Raw genomic sequence first — 20,959 nt, forward strand, 5'->3', positions numbered from 1 at the left:
CTGACAGGTAGTCGGGGGAGGACTTTGCCCAACACAAACACAAAATCAATTTGATACCAAACGGGCCGACCCACACACACACACACACACACACACACACACACGCACACACACACACGCACGCACGCACGCACGCACACACACACACACACACACACACACACACACACACACACACACACACACACACACACACACTCACTGCTGTGCTGTGTTGTAATCAAGTCACTGTCGTGTTGTAATCAAGTCACTGTCATGTTGTAATCAAGTCACTGTGGTGTTGTAATCAAGTCACTGTTGTGTTGTAATCAAGTCACTGTCATGTTGTAATCAAGTCGCCTTGTGAGTGAGTGTGTGTTGTACACAGTAACACTAATAATACTTAAAATACCTTAAAAATGTACCTTCTTACTGTCTTCTACTCTTATGTACCTTACCAATTACCACCCCACCTCACCCCTGCCCATTTGACAACCTAGGGTGGCTTAGAGTAGACGACAGAGTACAGCAACTTGCAATGGGCCTGGTCTACAAGATACACTACACCACTAAGGTACCCATGTACATGTCGAAATACTTCCCAAAGGTCAGTGAATACCACGACCACAACACCAGAGGGAGTTTCACAAATCATGTTCAACCCAGATTATCAAACAAGGGACTAAACATGTCTCGCAATTATGCCACAACAATGTGGAACACCCTACCCACAGCCGTAAAACAATGTGAATCCCTACCCACCTTCAAAACCGCTCTCAAAGAGCACCTACGGGAGGCTGCAATTAGAAACTGGCCCCTGTAAATGTCCAAAGTGAAAATGGGGACCCTGATGTACAAAATGTTTTGTTGTACAAAACTTGTAATTCGCTTTGGATAAAAGCGTCAGCTAAATGACTAAATGTAAATGTAAATGTAAAGTCTTTCTCTGGTCTGCATCCCCTTAACAATTGTGTGTATTGAGCCATACTGTATTGTAAGACTCTTTTTGTATCACAAACAGTACTGTATTTGTAAATCTGGTATGTCATAAATGTATAGATGTAACAGTACTGTCTATCTGTATGTCATCATGTATGTCAATGTTATGATGAATTGAAAATGGGGGACCCTGATGTAAACAAGACGAAAGTCTTTCTCTGGTCTGCATCCCCTTAACAATTGTATGTATTGAGCTGTACTGTACTGTACCCATTCTGCAATCTGTTAATAACATTTTCAATCAATCAATCAATCAATCACAGTGACTCCATGTTGTTTACAGTGACTCCATGTTGTTTACACTGACTCCATGTTGTTTACAGTGACTCCATGTTGTTTACACTGACTCCATGTTGTTTACACATGTTGTTTACACTGACTCCATGTTGTTTACACTGACTCCATGTTGTGACTCCATGTTGTTTACACTGACTCCATGTTGTTTACACTGACTCCATGTTGTGACTCCATGTTGTTTACACTGACTCCGTGTTGTTTACACTGACTCCATGTTGTGACTCCATGTTGTTTACACTGACTCCATGTTGTGACTCCATGTTGTTTACACTGACTCCATGTTGTGACTCCATGTTGTTTACAGTGACTCCATGTTGTTTACACTGACTCCATGTTGTTTACACTGACTCCATGTTGTTTACAGTGACTCCATGTTGTTTACACTGACTCCATGTTGTTCCTGCAATTCCACACAATGACCAGTAGATGTCAGTCTTGATATGGAGGACTTCTACCGTATCACTCTCAAAGTGCCCTGTATCAGAAGCTACACTGGAACTCAGTCACGAGCCACCAGGAGATAAACTGGTACATTCTTATTCACAAAGCCATCGTTGGTAGACTGCCCTCTCACTTGACCTCACTCTCCAAATATCCACCTATAGCTTAAAATTCAGATTCAGATTCAGATTATTTTATTGTCACAGCTTTTTAAAATGTACATAGATTCAGAAAAACTTCAAAAACGTGAGATGCTTGTTTTCCCCGGCTCCTCCACCGTTGTAGATTTGTAAACGATATATACAACGATCTATACAAGATATGCAATACAAGGTATATGCTTTTTACAAGGTAAACAAATCTACAGTGTAAGTAAAAGCAGTGTGTGTGTATGTGTGTGTCTGTAGTATAAAGTGTGCTTGTGTGGGGTGTAAGTCACTTAACCCTTTCACTGTTGTGTGATAGTAAAGGGTTAACCTTCTGTCGTGTGGCAGTGAAAGGGTTAACCGGCTGTCGTGTGGCAGTGAAAGGGTTAACCGTTTTGGTAGTGCGGCGGTGAAAGGGTTAAGGTGCTTTTGTGTGTTTGCTGGTGATAATTCAGAGTCTATCCGGTGGAAGTAGCTGTTCAGTGTTCTGGCTGTGATCCAGCTGCACAGGTCGGGGGCGAGGCCCCGGTCTCTGAGTTTGGTGTCCAGCATGGAGGAGACTATGGTGTTGAACGCTGAGCTTGAAGTCTATCAACAGCTTCCTCACATAAAACCACAGTTCTGCTTAAAGTCCCCAGAGTCAGAACTGTCTTTGGTGAAAAGGTACCCTGGACTCCTGGAGCGATCTTCAGTCAAAGCTCCAACTTGACCACTGTGTTCCTTTATAATAATAACCGCCATCATCATCATCATCATCATCATCATCATCATCATCATCATCATCATCATCATCACATCATCATCATCATCATCATCATCATCATCATCATCATCATCATCATCATAATGATAATAATATTTATTATGATTATAATAACAATAATAATAAATTAATAATACTGATGATGATACTAATAATGATATGAATACTACTACTAACACTATTATTATTATTATTATTATTATTATTATTATTATTATTATTATTATTATTATTATTATTATTATTATTATTATTATTATTATTATTATTATTATTATTATTATTATTATTATTATTATTATTATTATTATTATTACTACTACTACTACTACTACTACTACTACTACTACTACTACTACTACTACTACTACTACTACTACTACTACTACTACTACTACTACTACTACTACTACTACTACTACTACTGATTGATTGATTGAAAAGTTTATTAACAGATTGCAGAATGGGTACAGTACAGCTCAATACATACAATTGTTAAGGGGATGCAGACCAGAGAAAGACTTTCGTCTTGTTTACATCAGGGTCCCCCATTTTCAATTCATCATAACATATATGACATACATGACATACCGATAGACAGTACTGCTACATCTATACATTTATGACATATCAGATTTGCAAATACAGTACTGTGTCCAGAAAAAGAGTGTATATACATTTGACGTAGAAACTGTACATTGGAGGAGGTTGGGTGGGTGGGGTGGGGTTGGGTGGGTGGGGGCTGTACATTGGAGGGGGGGGGGGGGGGGGGGTTGGGGTAGGGGGGGGACACACACACACACTGTACACTGTACATTGGAATACTGACAAAGCCATACTTGGTAATTTACTGTACAACTGGGTTAAGACATTTGTAGGGGCCAGTTTCGAATTGCAGTCTCTCTACTACTACTACTACTACTACTACTACTACTACTACTACTACTACTACTACTACTACTACTACTACTACTACTACTACTACTACTACTACTAATAATGATGATTGTAACTGAGGGGTACAATTCCCTGACTGTATTGAATAAGTATGGTATCATTAAACCACTACTGTCTTATGTACATTACTACTGGCCATACAGTACACAGGTATATGAGATGAACGCCTCCACAATGACACGGTTCCACAACAAATCTTGGTTAGAATAATATTTATTAGCAGCACGAAGATTATCTTACATTACTTGAGAATTAGAGTCGCGCTTGTAAGGCGAAGAATGTGCATGAATAGGTCAAGAGCGTAAGTCCATTAGAATATTACGCAGGAGATAATGAATACCACCTGTATCATAGGAATTATATCTATGGTACACTAGTAGGGCAGCGGGAGATACTAGTAGGGTCCCTCCGGTTGTAGGCCAGCAGGGGAGAGGATTTGTCGGTAACGAAAGTCTGGGTCAACGAAGAATAAGGAGACTCCAGGTACAGGAGACGGTGCAATAATCTCTTGATCCGCAGACGAACAACAGCTATTCTCCGGTATGCAGTGCAGCATGAAGGAAAGCTAGCCAGCCTCAGGCGTCCTAGAGGCGGGCTCGACGATGCTCCTCACAGGGTAAATCCCACACAATTGTGGGTGTAGACGATTCTCCGCTCCATCAGATACAGGACCAAAGCAAATATAATCCAGCCGAAAAGGGCTCTGTAGTCGTCGGGTAGGTTATCCAGTGTACATATCCACACGGTCCTTGTCTAGGGCTCCTCGGATGACGGCACCAGGTTAAGCCGCCCAGCCTGGATAAGCACACTAGCTAGGTACGAGGAAGCGTTGGTAATGCTGGTCACTGTAGAACGGTAGCCGCATGATACACTATACTTAAATAGACTATAATAGAATAGGTCGAACTCGACGGTACAGCGTTAAACTCTGATACTTCAGCTATTAATTCGCACGCGGTCTCAAGGCTCTATTTCGGGGCAAAACGGGCCCACTTCACAGCACGTTGTATCGTGGTGTGAGGCTTCAACTTATTGGGTAACATACTTCTGTATTCACCTGCGCCGTATTTATACGTTAGGTGAACAATCTAGTACCAGCCTTATTTCTGTCTCGTATTCTTGCGCAGAGCCGATCATGTCCAGGCATGTCTTTGGCGGTGACTTTGAACTAGACCTTGGGGGTATGGCAGTGGCGCCTAGGGGATCGCTGTCCAATAGGAGAACGAAATATTATGGTCTGTACTAGGTAAAGGGATATTCCGTGTATATGTACAAAGAATATACAAGGGATATCAGACGATATACAAATACTATGCAATATATATCAAGTAATAAATATATATATTCGGTTTAATCTGATCCTTCGTAACAGCCGCCTCCTAATTAGTCCGCACCTAATTAGATAAGCAGAGACAGATTAACCGCACTGTCCACTACTCAATGTCCGTTGTGAGGGTAGGGCAGTTCACAAAGTCAGGGGGTCATGGTCGTCATCAAGAGAGTCGGGGAGCCTTGGCAACTCTATCAGCCTCGCCACGGGTCGGGTGTATGTCCGTCCTTGGACGAGCACTTCTGCCGCTCTGACCTTTCCGTCGGCACCAGTGATCACTTTGCTTATGCGGCCGGCCGGCCACATAGCTCGGGGTAGTGACTGGTCGATAATCATGACGACTGTACCTTCCGTCAAATTGTCTCTTTCTTTCACCCATTTCTGGCGGGTCTGTAGAGACGGTAGATAGTGGAGGAGGAAACTGTTCCAAAACTTGTCAGCCAATACTTGACTGTACCTCCACATCCTTCGGCCATTCGCTTCTTCAGGCCTGTACACTGTCTGTGGTAGCGCGGGGTCCAGCCGCCCCATCAAGAGAGTGTTGGGGGTGACTGGGTCGACATCTGCTACATCACTTGAGACGTAACCGAGGGGCTTTGAGTTCAATACTCCCTCGATCTCCGTGAGGACTATCGTTAAGACTTTGAAGTGGATTCCCAAGCTGTCCTGTTCTGCTCTGATCAGAACCTGTTGCTGGTACTGTGCGTTGTGATTCAATACCTTTAGCACCGGGAATCCCTTCTGTTCAAACTGACTGAGCAGGCAGAAAGGCAGAAGGAATTAGGAGGAAAGTAGTTTAACAGTTGTTTAATCAAAGTTTAAGAGTGTATACAAATTACAATAAGAAAATGCTATAGTTGTTGATCACGAACACTATGCCGTAAGTGATACAACTAGACTAATATTACAGTATAAAGGATGATAGTTGATAAGTTGTTGATGGTCTTTGTGTTGTCTTGGCTGACAAAACAAAGCAGTCTGTTTTCCCTCCAAAAAGTCCTTTGTCTTCTGCTGCCTGCTGAAGATGGGTGTGATGGTAGGTATGGTAGAGAGGTCTTGTCCTGTGGGTTTGGTTGGTTCAGAGTTCTCCTCTCCCCATTACACCCCATTCTTATAGCCCAGGCCAGTGTCTCGGAGTTGATGACATCATCACATTATTGCCCCAATCACAAGCCTGCTAAGCTGGCATTTTGAAAATAGGGGTTTGGCTTATAGGCCAACCCCCTTCACCTAACTGCAAAAAGAGGCTGTCCTTAACAATCTACCTTAATCAAAGTTTAAACATTGCATCATTTTCATTTCCTTATATCTTTTACTTAAACACATTACTTGACTTGTTAGTACTTTGATGTACCTCAAGATATATTGATTACCTAAACACAGATATATTTCTTTATCACTAAGTCTGTTTGACTTTCAGAACATATATCTAACAAATCTAATCATTTTGTTAGCTTAATAGAATACATTTCAATACATAGAACAATCAATTAATCATATTGAACATAAATGAAAATAGCACAGACACATTAACTAATTGTAGACATTTAAATATGACCAAACCTAATTATATTTTAACTTACTTCAATGACTTAATTCAAGATTCAAATTACTATTTTAACAATATTCCAGGAAATAGTTAGCTTGTTTGGAGATCTTCTGTGTGTGTGTGTGTGTGTGTGTGTGTGAATGTGTGTGTGTGAATGTGTGTGTGTGTGACTGTGTGTGTGAGTGTGTGTGTGTGTGTGGATGACTATGTGTGTGTGAGTGTGTGTGTGTGTGTGGATGACTATGTGTGTGTGAGTGTGTGTGTGTGTGTGGATGTGTATTTGAAAATGTGTGTGTGTGAGTATGTGTGTGTGTCTGTCTGTGTCCCCCAGGCCGTAAAGCAGCTGATAACACTTCATGGGCGCTTTGATCCTTTTAACCTCATCACTGTGTGTGTGTGTGGATGTGTATGTGAAAATGTGTGTGTGTCTGAATGTGTGTGTGTGTGTGTGTGTGACAGAAAACTCCAGCGAGATAACATGTTTACGTGACCTTTTGTCTTTTGTTTTGATCTTTACAGAGCCCATTGTCCCAGGCCATGGCAGACGGCCCTTGGGTGCCTGTCGTAGCTAGAATCATTTGACCACTCACTTCATGTGTAAATCGACCTGTGTGCCTACAATGGCAATCACGTCTATGTAAACACACACACACAATCTATGAATTATTGTTTTGAGGCCCAAATATTTCTACACATTAGTTAATCATGATATATATGTTTGGATTTTACAACAGTCCCCACTTGGATAGTTTACCTATCCTTAATATGTCAAACATAGATATCAATCTCTACACACTACTATCTAGATAACACTTAAGACATTTTAAATCATATTAGGATAAAATATATATCTGATTTGTCACACTCAGATCCTAAAATTCAAATTAGCCATTTCAGTTTTTGTGATCATGTGCACAGTCTTTAATAACTTGTTCTCGTACCAAGATCAATGGAGCATTTGAGGAGGGGGGTCCATGTTTTCTAGATTTGACCCTGCCTCCTCTTTATTGCTCAGAGCTGGTGCAATATCACGACTGCTGGGTGCAACTCAGAAAGCAAATTGCCTTTCTAATACACCCCATCTTCTGTCAAGCACATCTTGACTCGTGTTGGTCTCTCTTAGGGGGTAGAGCCCCCTGCTGTATCTTCTATTGCAGTCACAGCGATGGGGAGGTCGTTGCTGGCTGCTCGACCCCTTCGCTGGTTGACCCTCGGATCAGTGGAAGAGGTTTGTGTCTCCTCCCCTCCGCCTGGTCGTCGATAGGGGCGATAGCAGCTCCCCCCCTTCGCTTGTTGACCCCCTGGTCAATAGTTGAGGCCTTGCTTCTGTTGACAGCCGGAGTTGTTGCTGTCTCCTCGTTGGTTGTCTGTCGTTCCCCTCCGAAGCCTCAAGACTCGGTCACTGCGTTGGCCAAGACTCTCCCGACCCGAGAGGTAAGCGTCTCCTGGTTCTCCGCAGTGTTGTGGTTCCCATTGGAACCGCTGGGTAGACACTAGCCAGTGTCCTCTCCCATCCGTATCCTGCAGTGAATACATCGCTTCGGGGGACAGTGGGGATCACTTCTACCACAACAATTGATTGAGAATCCATAATTTTCCTCCCTCAGACTCTCTTTACTGGTCTGAGCTTTGACAACTTTCTTTTCCAAATCATTTATCTATATATTTCATGGCTTCTAGATCATTAAATTTCAAAATTCTGAAAAATTCACATGGCTCTCATTATATTATGCTGTCAAAGTATACTCCTCCACCTCTCGATGTGAAATACACAATGAAACATCGTTACCGTCGTCCTCTGCTTTTGGACAGCTGCACCCCGGACCGGACGTTCAGCACTGACACATCCATTCTCCCAGTAACCTGTGTGTACAATTCACAGACCGCCTTAAACACACATCTTCCACATCACAAGCCAATTATCAATTGCACATGTTCACACCCTACACAAGACTAATTTGGCCAATAGCGACCAAATCCATTGAGCTTCATTAATGTACAGAGAATCATGCTTCCCAACACTATCACCAACCACGACACACCCCCAGCCGCTAAAACTGGGTATTCAATGGGCGGAGAACAAAAATCCATAACTAGCTCATGTTCCTTCACTTTGTTCCCAGTCCATTTTACAGACATATACTACCCCGTCCTGATGTGTCGAGATCACTCCCAGCTTGCCAGGTACCCTAAGAAAAAACACACAGAAAGAAAGAAAACAGAAAACAAAACACAAAGAAAACGCTGCCAAACCAATAAATGAAAAAATAAACCAAACTTGTGAGCTTATTACTTTTTCTTCTGAGCTCATTTTTAACTAAGAAACAAAAAAGGAAATCAAATGAATAAACAAAATGTACGCTCCCGGCCTAAGTCAGGAATTGCTCGTAACACACTAGAAAAGAGAAGTAAAAATAAAAGTAAATAAACACCTATCCTATTGCTCATAACTGTTAATACGCTTCTATCAATACTATAAAATACTAGAAACAACTATGAGTCTTTTTAATTTCTTAATCATGCAGTCCACCCCTTGATCAATCCGAATGTTGACCGAGCATGGATAATTTACTGATCACTAGCTGCCGCAGTGTCACATCATCACACTGTCTAATATTGATTAACTGTTTAACATAATTTGATCCCCTTGTTAGTCTGATTAGTTCATGCATTTGTCAGTCACCCATACATCCGTTTTTAGTAACTTTCATTCATAATCTAATCACCTAACACCTCTATTTATTTTTTATTCTAATCTAATTAGGAGCATATTTTATCATTCAATATATCCCACCTCTACCCTAGTCAGTTGCATATATTTTTATTCTGCCGGTGGCCTCTGCAGACATGACCTTTGAATATGACCTTTCACACCACAGCCCCAACAACACTGGCGGTCTCCCCCGGGTTGTGAGACCCGGTGGGTCAGCCACCACCTCCTGTGACCGGATGACCCTGGGGTCATCGGGCCCAGAACATGTCCTGGTGGTATGCCATCATCGCCATGGTTCCCTGGAGCCTGTTCGGAGGAGAAAGCCACGTACCTATTTGGTCCAGTCACAGTTCCTTGAGAGGGGCCCGTGGTTGGTAGGGGCCCGCCACCTGTTCCTGTACAAACACGGCCTGTTGGGGATAGATGGTCCTGCTCTGCACAGTCCCGAGAAATGTGTCCGAGGGTCCCACACGTCCAACAGTGCACCTGCCGCACACGGTAGCCAATCGGATTCCTGCCTTTGCCTACACCTTTTCCTCGTGGTTGCCACCTCGTGGGTGGTCTTATCGGAGTTTGTTGTTGTTCCGGCACGGGACCCCCTTGTGGCCCCAACTGGGCCTGTCTCTGGCCATCTGGTTCTCCAGAGGGAGAGGGAGAGAGGCGATTGGAACCTGTCTCCCCTCCGGGCTGTGTGGACTGGAGTAGGCCTTGGAGATAGTCCACTACCCGTCTAGCCTCGGCTAGCTGTTCTTCGAGAGGGAGGCACGTCTGTAACTGGCAGTCATCTGCAACGGACACTTCAGCTTGGATTGACTCGGGTAATACAGCTGTCTCTGGGTCGCTTGCTGCAACGACTCCCTGTGGCGGAGTAAAAGACATTATTTCCAGTCCCTCCGTCTCACTGGACACTAGAGGGGAGTCGATCAAATTCCAGTCAATCAAGTCAACGTCCAATTCGGTCAATGTAATGTCTGCAGAGGTTATCGGCATTATCTTGATTTGGGTACGCATTCTACACCGGCCTCCTTTAACTACAAGGTTCTGTAATGGCCTGAATATCTTTGGCCATCTTTTCGTCACTTTTATTGTGACATCTCCAGTCGTTGAAATAGACAGATTGTCTACCCTTTCTATGGTCAGTGCATCTAACCCTCCGGTTGCTCCTATCTGTGTATTTTCCATTCTCACCTTCCTTCAATCACTCGTAACGTCACCGTTTGGAAAGCAAGTTTCTCTGTATTCAAACTATTTTTACCAAACTTGAGTTAATTTCACTCACACTTTTATATTGGTGTAAACAGGAATTGATAATTTCGGTCTTGTGATACTATACCCCCTGACTGTCAACAGTCTCTTTGATTTCCCTGTTGGGGTTCGGAATTGTCAGCGCTGGCCATCCGTCCTGGAGCAGCTGTAAAAAGAGAAGCAAAAAATACACTTAATTATCAGTGACATTTGCCATTCACAATCCATCATTTGTCTTTAAGCATGGAATGTCGGGCATCTCCTAGACTATGATCATATGAGAGCATTTGTGCAATTTTCGTTTTTGATTTATCAATGACACAGCCTTAATCTTTTTTTTCAGTTGTCTCCATTGGAAACCCAGACTCTCAATCCTGTTGTCCTGATCCTCCTTAATACCACTCTGGGGAACTCATTTTGCATCAGCTGTTTCCTGAGATGGTGGTCAATCAGAAAGTTGTTATTTACAGCCTATCATTTCTAAACATCTGTATCGGACATTGTAATTTAGGTGAATTATCTCACTTTTACTCCAAATCGTTCTTTGCAAATGACTATGTGTATGTGTAACTATATTTATTTCTGTCCGTGAAAGCCTAGCATGTATTTCGCTCATATTACATTATACATAACAGTAACACACATATCTTCCATTCACAATCTCTCACACAGTTACTATATATCCCCCGTAACACCTAACCCCTTAGGTGTTAAAATAACGCTCTCCTCACGGGAACAGAAATCAATTTCCAGTGCCTTATGTCACTGAAGTCCCCGTGCATTTAGAACAGTGTCACACAACCCGTTCATAACCACAGGCGGCGACACCATCCCCACATTGAAAATCCTGCCGACCAATGACATTCCACTGGCCAACTCGTCCTGTGGCCCACGGCATCACCCCCAGTTTGCAACCTGGAACGTGACACCCCGGGCCCCCTACTCAAGGATATTCAAAAATCATTCCACTCACAACCACTGCCACACACATACAGCACCTCTGACCCCACCGTAACCAGTCACCCATACACTCACACACAATATAATTCGACGCGCGTAGTGTGGCAGCGAGCCTTTGACGAGTGCACGCATAGCGCACCCCCGTTAATGCGTGGTGGCAGACAGCGAGCCCACCCCCGCCACGACGTTTAGCAGTCCCCGTACCCCTGGTAAAATGAAAAATGTGCGCAGTGTGACAACGAGCACCGACGAGTTGCACACAGCGCACAAGGCGTGGAGGCAGACAGTGAGCCACGACGAACTGTCTACCCACACCCCCATCGCAGGCGCAGCCGAGTAGAGTATTTATGCTCCGACTTACGGCCCACCAACATGAACTGACACGGAGCCCCAGCCGGGGCCCGTCCAAATGTAAGGAAAGAAGTACGAGCGCCTTGTCGAACAAAGCGTAGCGCCAACGCCAGCCAACACCACTGCCAGCACTAGAAATTCCCTAAAAATAACAATAAAACTGAATTTGGAACAACAACATACGCATAATAAGTCCCAAACTCAGCCTACCGCCTTTGAAACCTTACAGTAAACAGCAATAAACAATATACCCAGCACTACACCGCGTTTGAAACCCATAGAAAAAACTCTATATACAGGCCCCAAACTAGGAGAGAAAGAGAAAGCGTTTCGGGGGGGGGGGGGGGGGGGAAATACATGGAAGAGAGGCGGTGTTGAAATGAGGGGAGCGAGCGAGAGGGGGGGGGTAAGAGAGCGAGAGAGAGAGGGAGGGAGGGGGAAAGAGAGAGAGAGAGAGAGAGAGAGAGAGAGAGGAAGAGAGAGAGAGAAAGAGAGGGGGGTAGAAAGAGAAGAGAGGGGGAGAGAGAGTGTACAATGAAAACGTTCTGTGAGCAGAATCCAAACATATTCATCCTGTACACTTCTGCCCCCTACTGTATTCCCAATAAACTCCACCTTCCCCTTAACAATGGACACTCGCCACCCCTACCAAGATGGACGCTCGGCACCCTCCCAAGATGGACGCTCGGAGCCCCGTCAAGATGGACGCTCGGAGCCCCGTCAAGATGGACGCCCCCTCGCGAGACATACCGAGAGTCCCGTCATGCCATGACGTCAGCACAGTTAGCTTAGCGCGCACCCTTATGACGTCACAACCGGCGATCGCTTTAGCCGTTAGCGTGGCTAGGTAGCATTAGCTTAGCTTCTCCCATGATCCCATAAAAACGCTTCCCAACGACCCGTTTCGCCGCGCGGGCCGTCCCCTCGCCACGTTAATATAATACCACATACCCCACAACAGAATCCTATTCCCCTCAAAACGCCAGTGTAGTGATCTAAACAGAAATATAAAAACATAATAGTAAAACACTAGTTTGACCCCTCCGTCGTCATTTCCGGCGAGCTTAGAACGACTTCCGGGTCGGGTTCTAAATAATCCCGATCACCTTAAACATTACATATCTATTTTATCCGCCACGAATATGAAAACTTTTAAGTGCCTTAGACATCCCCGTAATCTCAAGACACTATCGATCGACCTTATACATTTGAATTACGTCTACTTTTCCCTCCGTTTGCTCCGGTGCCTCAGAGGCTAACACAACAGCTAACCGCTGCTGCGTTCGACGGGCCTCGGAAAACCGGCGTTTCCATTAAACTTCCCCACGGCCAACCGGTGACTTAAATTACATAATAACATAACTATACTCTCACAAGTCCCACCAATCACTCCTAACCATAAACATTCGCCAACCATACATTCATACACGCTCCCTAACACAATTAAAAAGTACAAAATCAGCATTCACGCTCATTACCGTCTCTCGAACGCCGCACGCGGTGCGACCGGTAAACCTTTCATTAAGCACTATTTTTTGTTACCGCCTAACGCAGTCTAATTTCAACACGCCCGCCCGTGCCCAAGGCTAAAACCAGACCTACTTGTGCTAACTCTCTACTGTAGAAAATACTACGCAACGGCGTGCTTTAGTCTACTACCTATAAGACATACCACGCACGGTGTCTACCCTGGTCCAACTCTGAGCACGAATCTAAGACATGTTCCTGTTCCCTTACTTGTTCCGACCGGCAACGGCGCTCCGCTCATAGTGCTAACATTTTACATTAAAATATACTACGCACGGTGTTTACAGAGCCGCCCTCCCCAGCCAGAACATTCAATTTAATTTCCCCTTACATCATGATTACATGAGGTTAAATTCTTAGCAACCCCCTCCGCGGTTCGAATTGAGCACCCATACATTATCACACTCACCTCTCAGTAACTCTTCCAGTTACTTTGAAGACGATCGATCAGTTGTTCTTCTCGTCGACCGGCGTGTAGAGAAAAAAATTCTGTTGTTGTGGTGATAACACGAGCACTGTGATTCACTGAAGTCCGGCACCAAAATGAAGTGGATTCCCAAGCTGTTTCGGTTCTGCTCTGATCAGAACCTGTTGCTGGTACTGTGCGTTGTGATTCAATACCTTAGAACTCTGGGAATCCCTTCTGTTCAAACTGACTGAGCAGGCAGAAAGGCAGAAGGAATTAGGAGGAAAGTAGTTTAACAGTTGTTTAATCAAAGTTTAAGAGTGTATACAAATTACAATAAGAAAATGCTATAGTTGTTGATCACGAACACTATGCCGTAAGTGATACAACTAGACTAATATTACAGTATAAAGGATGATAGTTGATCAGTTGTTGATGGTCTTTGTGTTGTCTTGGCTGACAAAACAAAGCAGTCTGTTTTCCCTCCAAAAAGTCCTTTGTCTTCTGCTGCCTGCTGAAGATGGGTGAGATGGTGTTGATGAGGTCTTGTCCTGTGTGGGTTGGTTGGTTGCGAGTTCTCCTCTCCCCATTACACCCCATTCTTATAGCCCAGGCCAGTGTCTCGGAGTTGATGACATCATCACATTATTGCCCCAATCACAAGCCTGCTAAGCTGGCATTTTGAAAATAGGGGTTTGGCTTATAGGCCAACCCCCTTCACCTAACTGCAAAAAGAGGCTGTCCTTAACAATCTACCTTAATCAAAGTTTAAACATTGCATCATTTTCATTTCCTTATATCTTTTACTTAAACACATTACTTGACTTGTTAGTACTTTGATGTACCTCAAGATATATTGATTACCTAAACACAGATATATTTCTTTATCACTAAGTCTGTTTGACTTTCAGAACATATATCTAACAAATCTAATCATTTTGTTAGCTTAATAGAATACATTTCAATACATAGAACAATCAATTAATCATATTGAACATAAATGAAAATAGCACAGACACATTAACTAATTGTAGACATTTAAATATGACCAAACCTAATTATATTTTAACTTACTTCAATGACTTAATTCAAGATTCAAATTACTATTTTAACAATATTCCAGGAAATAGTTAGCTTGTTTGGAGATCTTCTGTGTGTGTGTGTGTGTGTGTGTGTGTGACTATGTGTGTGTGAGTGTGTGTGTGTGTGTGGATGACTATGTGTGTGTGAGTGTGTGTGTGTGTGTGGATGACTATGTGTGTGTGAGTGTGTGTGTGTGTGTGGATGTGTATTTGAAAATGTGTGTGTGTGAGTATGTGTGTGTGTCTGTCTGTGTCCCCCAGGCCGTAAAGCAGCTGATAACACTTCATGGGCGCTTTGATCCTTTTAACCTCATCACTGTGTGTGTGTGTGGATGTGTATGTGAAAATGTGTGTGTGTCTGAATGTGTGTGTGTGTGTGTGACAGAAAACTCCAGCGAGATAACATGTTTACGTGACCTTTTGTCTTTTGTTTTGATCTTTACAGAGCCCATTGTCCCAGGCCATGGCAGACGGCCCTTGGGTGCCTGTCGTAGCTAGAATCATTTGACCACTCACTTCATGTGTAAATCGACCTGTGTGCCTACAATGGCAATCACGTCTATGTAAACACACACACACAATCTATGAATTATTGTTTTGAGGCCCAAATATTTCTACACATTAGTTAATCATGATATATATGTTTGGATTTTACAACAACTTCCTCCGCCACGGTCTGGGCCCCAAGCACGGCGTACAGGGCTGTCTTTATTGAACGTACTTCTCGTTCCCAAGTTCCACCGAAGTGAGGTGCATTCGGGGCGTTAAACTGGAAATCAATCTGAGATGGAGCGAGGTGGGTCTTAAGTTCTGGGCCCATAGCTTGGAAGCTCTCTCTCAGCTCTCTTTCTCCGCCTTTGAAGTTTGTCCCGTGATCAGACAATAATATAGACGGTTTTCCTTTCCGCGATGTGAATCTCTGGAAGGCCATAAGGAATGAGTCCGTACTCATGGTTGGAAGGAGTTCTATGTGTATCGCTCGGGTGGTCATGCATTTGAATACAATACCCCACCGCTTCTCCGTCCCTCTTCCTTTCTTTACATACAGTGGGCCAAAACAGTCCATACCGGTGGAGTGAAAAGGCTTGTCGCCGAGTCGGAGGCGACAGGGGGGTAGGTCAGCCATCCGGGGTATACTGGGCTGTGCTCGCCATTTACGACAGTCTAGACAAGTCCGCTGGAAGCATCGTACTGCTTCTCTTCCTTGCAGTATCCAATAGCGACGTCTGATCTCCGCGAAGACTCTCTCTGCCCCGGCGTGGTGCACGTCCTCGTCGTATTTCTTTATGATGAGCTCTGTGACCTTGTGTCGGCTGTTTAAGACTATCGGGTACTTGACGTCATCCGTTAAGTCTGGGGCTCTCCTCAGACGACCACCCACTCTGATGAGATTATGGGCGTCGCTCTCAGGGGCTAAGTGGAGCAGTCTGCTGTCTGACGGGACTGGCTTTGATCCCTGCAGACAGTCTAGCTCGTCGGGGAACGAGTCTCTTTGGGCTCGCTGTAGCAGAAGGAGTTCTGCTTCTTCGTAGTTAGCTGCAGTAAAGTCAGTAGTGGACGGAACCTCTGGGTGGTGCCACAGGAATGTCTTTAACTGCGCACTCTCAAGGGTGAGGCAGTCGTCTATGTTGGGATCTGTGGGGACGAGTGTGTGTGTCAACCCACAGAACATAGATTTCTTCTTCTCTGCCTCCTCTTCACTCGCCTCCCGTGGGGTGGGTGTAGGCCACTCTTCTTCCGGGAGCTTGAGGAACTCGGGACCGTCACTATAGAGATTGTGACGGGTGAGGTCATCCAGGGACATTCCCCGTGTGATGACGTCAGCTGGGTTCTGTTTTGTGTCCACATACCTCCACCATGCTGCTTCTGTTAACTCTTGGATCTCTGTGATTCTGACTCCCACGAAGACCTTGTATCTACACGAATCGGACTGGATCCATGTGAGTACGGTCATGGAGTCTGACCACAGGATTGTTCTTTGCACCGGGATGGTGAGTTCACGTTGGATTAACGTGGCGAGTTGCGCTCCTGCTAGGGCTGCGCAGAGCTCTAGACGCGGGATAGATTGTTGCTTGCGGGGGGCTATTCTTGAGCGAGCCAGGATGAAGGCAGTATGTATTTCTCCTCCCTCCTCTCGGGCCCGCAGGTAGGCCACCGAACCGTAGGCTACTTCGGAGGCGTCGCTGAAGACGTGCAGGTCCATCTGACACGTCTCCGGCCTCACTGTGGGTGGGAAGTAGCTGCGGCGTATGTTGACACCTGGGAGCGAGCTGAGTTCTGTCTCCCACTCTCTCCATGTGGAGGCAAGGTGTTCGGGTATGGGATCGTCCCAGCCCTGGTCCTTGTCCCATAGCGCTCGCACAATCATCTTTGCCCTGGTGGTGTAAGGTAGAATACATCCCAACGGGTCATATTGTCTGGCGAGTGTTCTGTATACACTCCGTCTTGTGGTCGGTAGTGAAGTCGACCTTCCCTGCTCCTTGGTCAGGGGTGTGTGTTTATAATGGAGCGAGTCTGTTTTGAAGCGCCAGACTAGTCCTAATGTAATTTCTTGGGCTTCTCCTGGGATGGTCGCCATCCAGGTCTCGCTGCTCGCTGCCTTGTCCTCTGGGGAGAGGCTGCGCAGTACTTGAGGGTCGCTGCTGGCCCACTGCCGGAGATCAAAGCCGCCTTTGATCAGGGAGGCGCGGAGCTTGAGTAGGAGGGCCTCGGCTTCTTCTGGCGTCAAGACGCTTTGCAGACAGTTGTCCACGTAGAAACTGTTTCCTACACTTTGTCGGACCTCTTCATCAGCTGCTGGGTCTTCTGCGACGTGTTTTGCAGTGCGAACGTAGCACAGCATGGGCTGCATGTGGTTCCGAAAGGGAGGACTTCCCATTGATAGATGGATGGTTGCTCATCCCCGATCCTCTCTCTCCATAAGAACCGCAGCAGGGGCTTGTCCTCTTCCACTAGTCGCACCTGCAGGAACATCCCTTTGATGTCGCCGCTGATGGCCACCTTGTCCTGGCGGAAACGTAGCAACACGCCTAGTAGAGAGGGGCCGAGTGTTGGGCCGGGCAAGAGCTCTTTATTCAGATTTTGTGATCCGATCTGGTAGCTGCAGTTAAACACAATCCGATCCTTGCCGTTGTGGTGGACTTTGTGGTGCGGCACGTACCATGATTCGGTCGTCTGATCGGCCTCTTTAATGTCAATTTTCTTTATGTGTCCCGCTGTGATTAGCTTGTCAATCTCAGCGCGGTACACAGTAGCTTGAGCGGGGTCTCTGGCTAGGCGCCGCTCTGTGTTCGATAGATACCGCTCCGTCGCTTCTTTTGGGGCGTGGAAGGTAGGCATACCCTCTCGCCTCGGGAGTGGAGTTGCGTATCTCATCACTCCGTTGACTTTGACTCTCTTTGTCCCCTGCTCGAGGAGGGCTATAGCATAATGTCTTCCTTGGAACGAATGTGTTTCTTTTCGTTCTTAAAGGGCATTGTCTCTAGTGTCCATAGCCTCTCAACGTGCTGTAGGAGGGTGGTGTCTTCTTCTGTCACTCTGGAGTGGAGGCAGCGAGTGGCTGCTGTTCGGTTGGGAGACCTGGAGAGGGGGCCTTGTAGTGTCCATCCTAGGCGGGTCTCGACTGCTGCAGGACAGCCTCTGGGCCCAGTGTGGACCCGGTCCATCGGGACGATGAGGTGTGCATGGTCGGATCCTATCAGCAGGGTCGGGGTGGCACCGTCTATGAGCGGTATAGGTAGTTGACGCAGGTGCACGTATTTATCCATCAGCTTGGCGATGGGGTAGGTGTACTGCGACAGGCCTATGTCTTGGCTGGTGAAAGCGTTAGTGATCCTATACGTCTTTCTGGCTGCCCGCTTGTTGCGATAGTGAAGGAGACGTTCTCCCTCTTGATCGTCTTCAGGTCTCTTCTTATTGTCCGAATCGTCATCGTTTCTTTGCTCCCCCGCAGCCCCAGCTGGGCCGCAGCGGACGCGAGTAGAAGGGTCTTCTCTGACCCGTCGTCAAGGACGGCGTAGGTGTCCATGACATTGTTCTCGTAACTCAATGTTACGCGGACCACCTTCAAGAGCACCCGGGCGCCTCCGCTGCTGGCGGGGTCAATGTACATAACACTTGCCTTTGTGCTGCTTGAGGGTGCAGGCTTTCTTCTGTTACTGTCATGTAAAACGTCCAAGTGGGCTCCGTCACACCGACTACACCTCTTCTTTAAGCGGCACTCGGCTGCCATGTGACTGCGCGCACATCGGTAACAGCGGCGGTTGGACTTTATCCATTGACTCACCTCGTCGGCGGTCATCTTCTTGAACGTGTCACAGTGTGACAGCCAGTGTTCCTTTTCGCAGTACGGGCATACAATCTTCCACTTCTCTTTCATCGAGGGGGTACTGTGGTTCTTGTTGCTCGGTACTGATTCGGCTTGGTGCATGACGGTCACCAGCCTGCGGCCATCGTTTGCTCTCCTAGGTCCCTCTCTGGAGCTTGCCGCGCTCCGCACGAACGTATCCAATCGTAGGCTGTTGACTTCTCTCGCCAGGAAGTCGGCTAGGTCTAGGAGGGATGGCTCGGGACCGTTAGGATCACGGTGGTCTCTTTGCCGCCTGAAGCGCTTGTCGGGCGGGCGGAAGCTTCTCTAATATCCTCTCAACATTAGAGTTCGCGTACAGTTCGTGCATACCCTTTTCCTTTTGTGCCCCCAGCATCCCTACCAGGGATTGTACCTTGATAGACAGGTCATCTAATGAGCGATTGTCTGTGGCTGGGGGTAGACAGTCAATATTCCTTATCTCTTGTATTACGTAGTCCCATATGCGTCCATAACGTTGGTCGAGGGCTGCTAGAGCCACGGTGTATAGGGTAGTAGAGGTGGAATATGCCAGCGCTATATTGTGCGCTCTGGGCACCTTCAGGTGCTTGAGTAGGATAGCATACTTGTACGGTTCATCTGGTACATCGGACATCATTGTCTCTAAGCACATTCGTAGCTCTGTGTACTGTGCTCTGTTCTCGTGTGTGAAGTCCGGGAACGTCGGTGTGCCAAGGTACGATGCCATGGATGGCTGGCACATCGGTGAGCGTTGGAGGAGAGGCCTCCTAGGCGAGTCTCCTCTTACGTGTCGTGGTGGGCTGGTACCTGTCGGGTACCAAGGCCCGTGTACCCAGGTGCTGTTCCTCGGGGCTGGTCGTGCGTCAAGCTCACCCGTGAATTGAGTCGGGGGTCTGTAGCGCAGAGCCGCGGGGGTAAAGTCTGGGCTGTACTGGACCTCCTGGTCCTGTGGAGTACGATGCTGCTGTTGGGCTTGACTTTCCTCCTCTCCCTCTTCTTCTTCCTCTGCCAGGTCATCTAGATCCTGTAATCTTCTATTTAGTCTCTCAGCGGCGTAGGCCGGTTCTTCCCTGTTGCTGGGTCTCACATGGACCGGTCGGGGAAGGGGTTCGGAGAGGGGTATAGGCTCTCTCTGTTGGCCGGGCTCAGGGTCGCTTGATCGGGTAGGGGAGGGTGCCCTGGACCCTTGTCTTGACGAGGCCCTGGAGCTCCGTGCGGAGGGAGGGGGGGTTACCCTGGCAATCAGTTGCTCCATTATCTGTGCTTGTAATCGGTCGCGCTCGGCTTCGCGCTTGATGTGAGCGAGGTCGCGCTCTGCTTCGCGCTGGGCTTGGGCTGCGTCGCGCTGTGCATTGGCGGCTCCGCGCTGTGCATCGGCGGCGGCGCGCTGGGCTTCGGCGCGGTCTCTTTCCATATTCTCTTCCGTCTGGAGGCGTCTAGTCTCTAGGCGTATGCGGTCGTCGTCACTCCGTTGCTGCGCCTGGAAGCGCTCTCGCTCGATCGCAGAGTGTTCGCGTTCACTAAGGGCTTGCGCTTGGAGCTGCGCGTGGAAGCGTTCTCTTTGGTCTGCAGATTGTTCGCGCTCACTTAGTTGTTGAGCCTGCAGGCGGTCTCTTTCCATGGTAGAGTGTTCGCGCTCACTTTGGTGTTGCGCGCGGAGGCGCTCTTGTTCCATGGAAGAATGTTCGCGCTCGCTAAGCGTCTGTGCTTGGAGTCGATCGCGTTCGGTTGAGGCTGCCAGGGTGGCGATAAAGGCCTGCGCCAGCATCTTGTCCGCCTCGCTGGGGGAAGACACTGATGGAGGTGATCGGCTTCTGGCAGTGCTCGTTGGAGATCCGTTCTCCTGTCGCGCTCCGAGGAGGTCCATCTCCTGGGTGCGCGTCTCTT

This window comes from Notolepis coatsorum (assembly GCF_963971535.1).
Source record: "Notolepis coatsorum genome assembly, chromosome: 8".
In the NCBI taxonomy this organism is placed as follows: Eukaryota; Metazoa; Chordata; class Actinopteri; order Aulopiformes; family Paralepididae; genus Notolepis; species Notolepis coatsorum.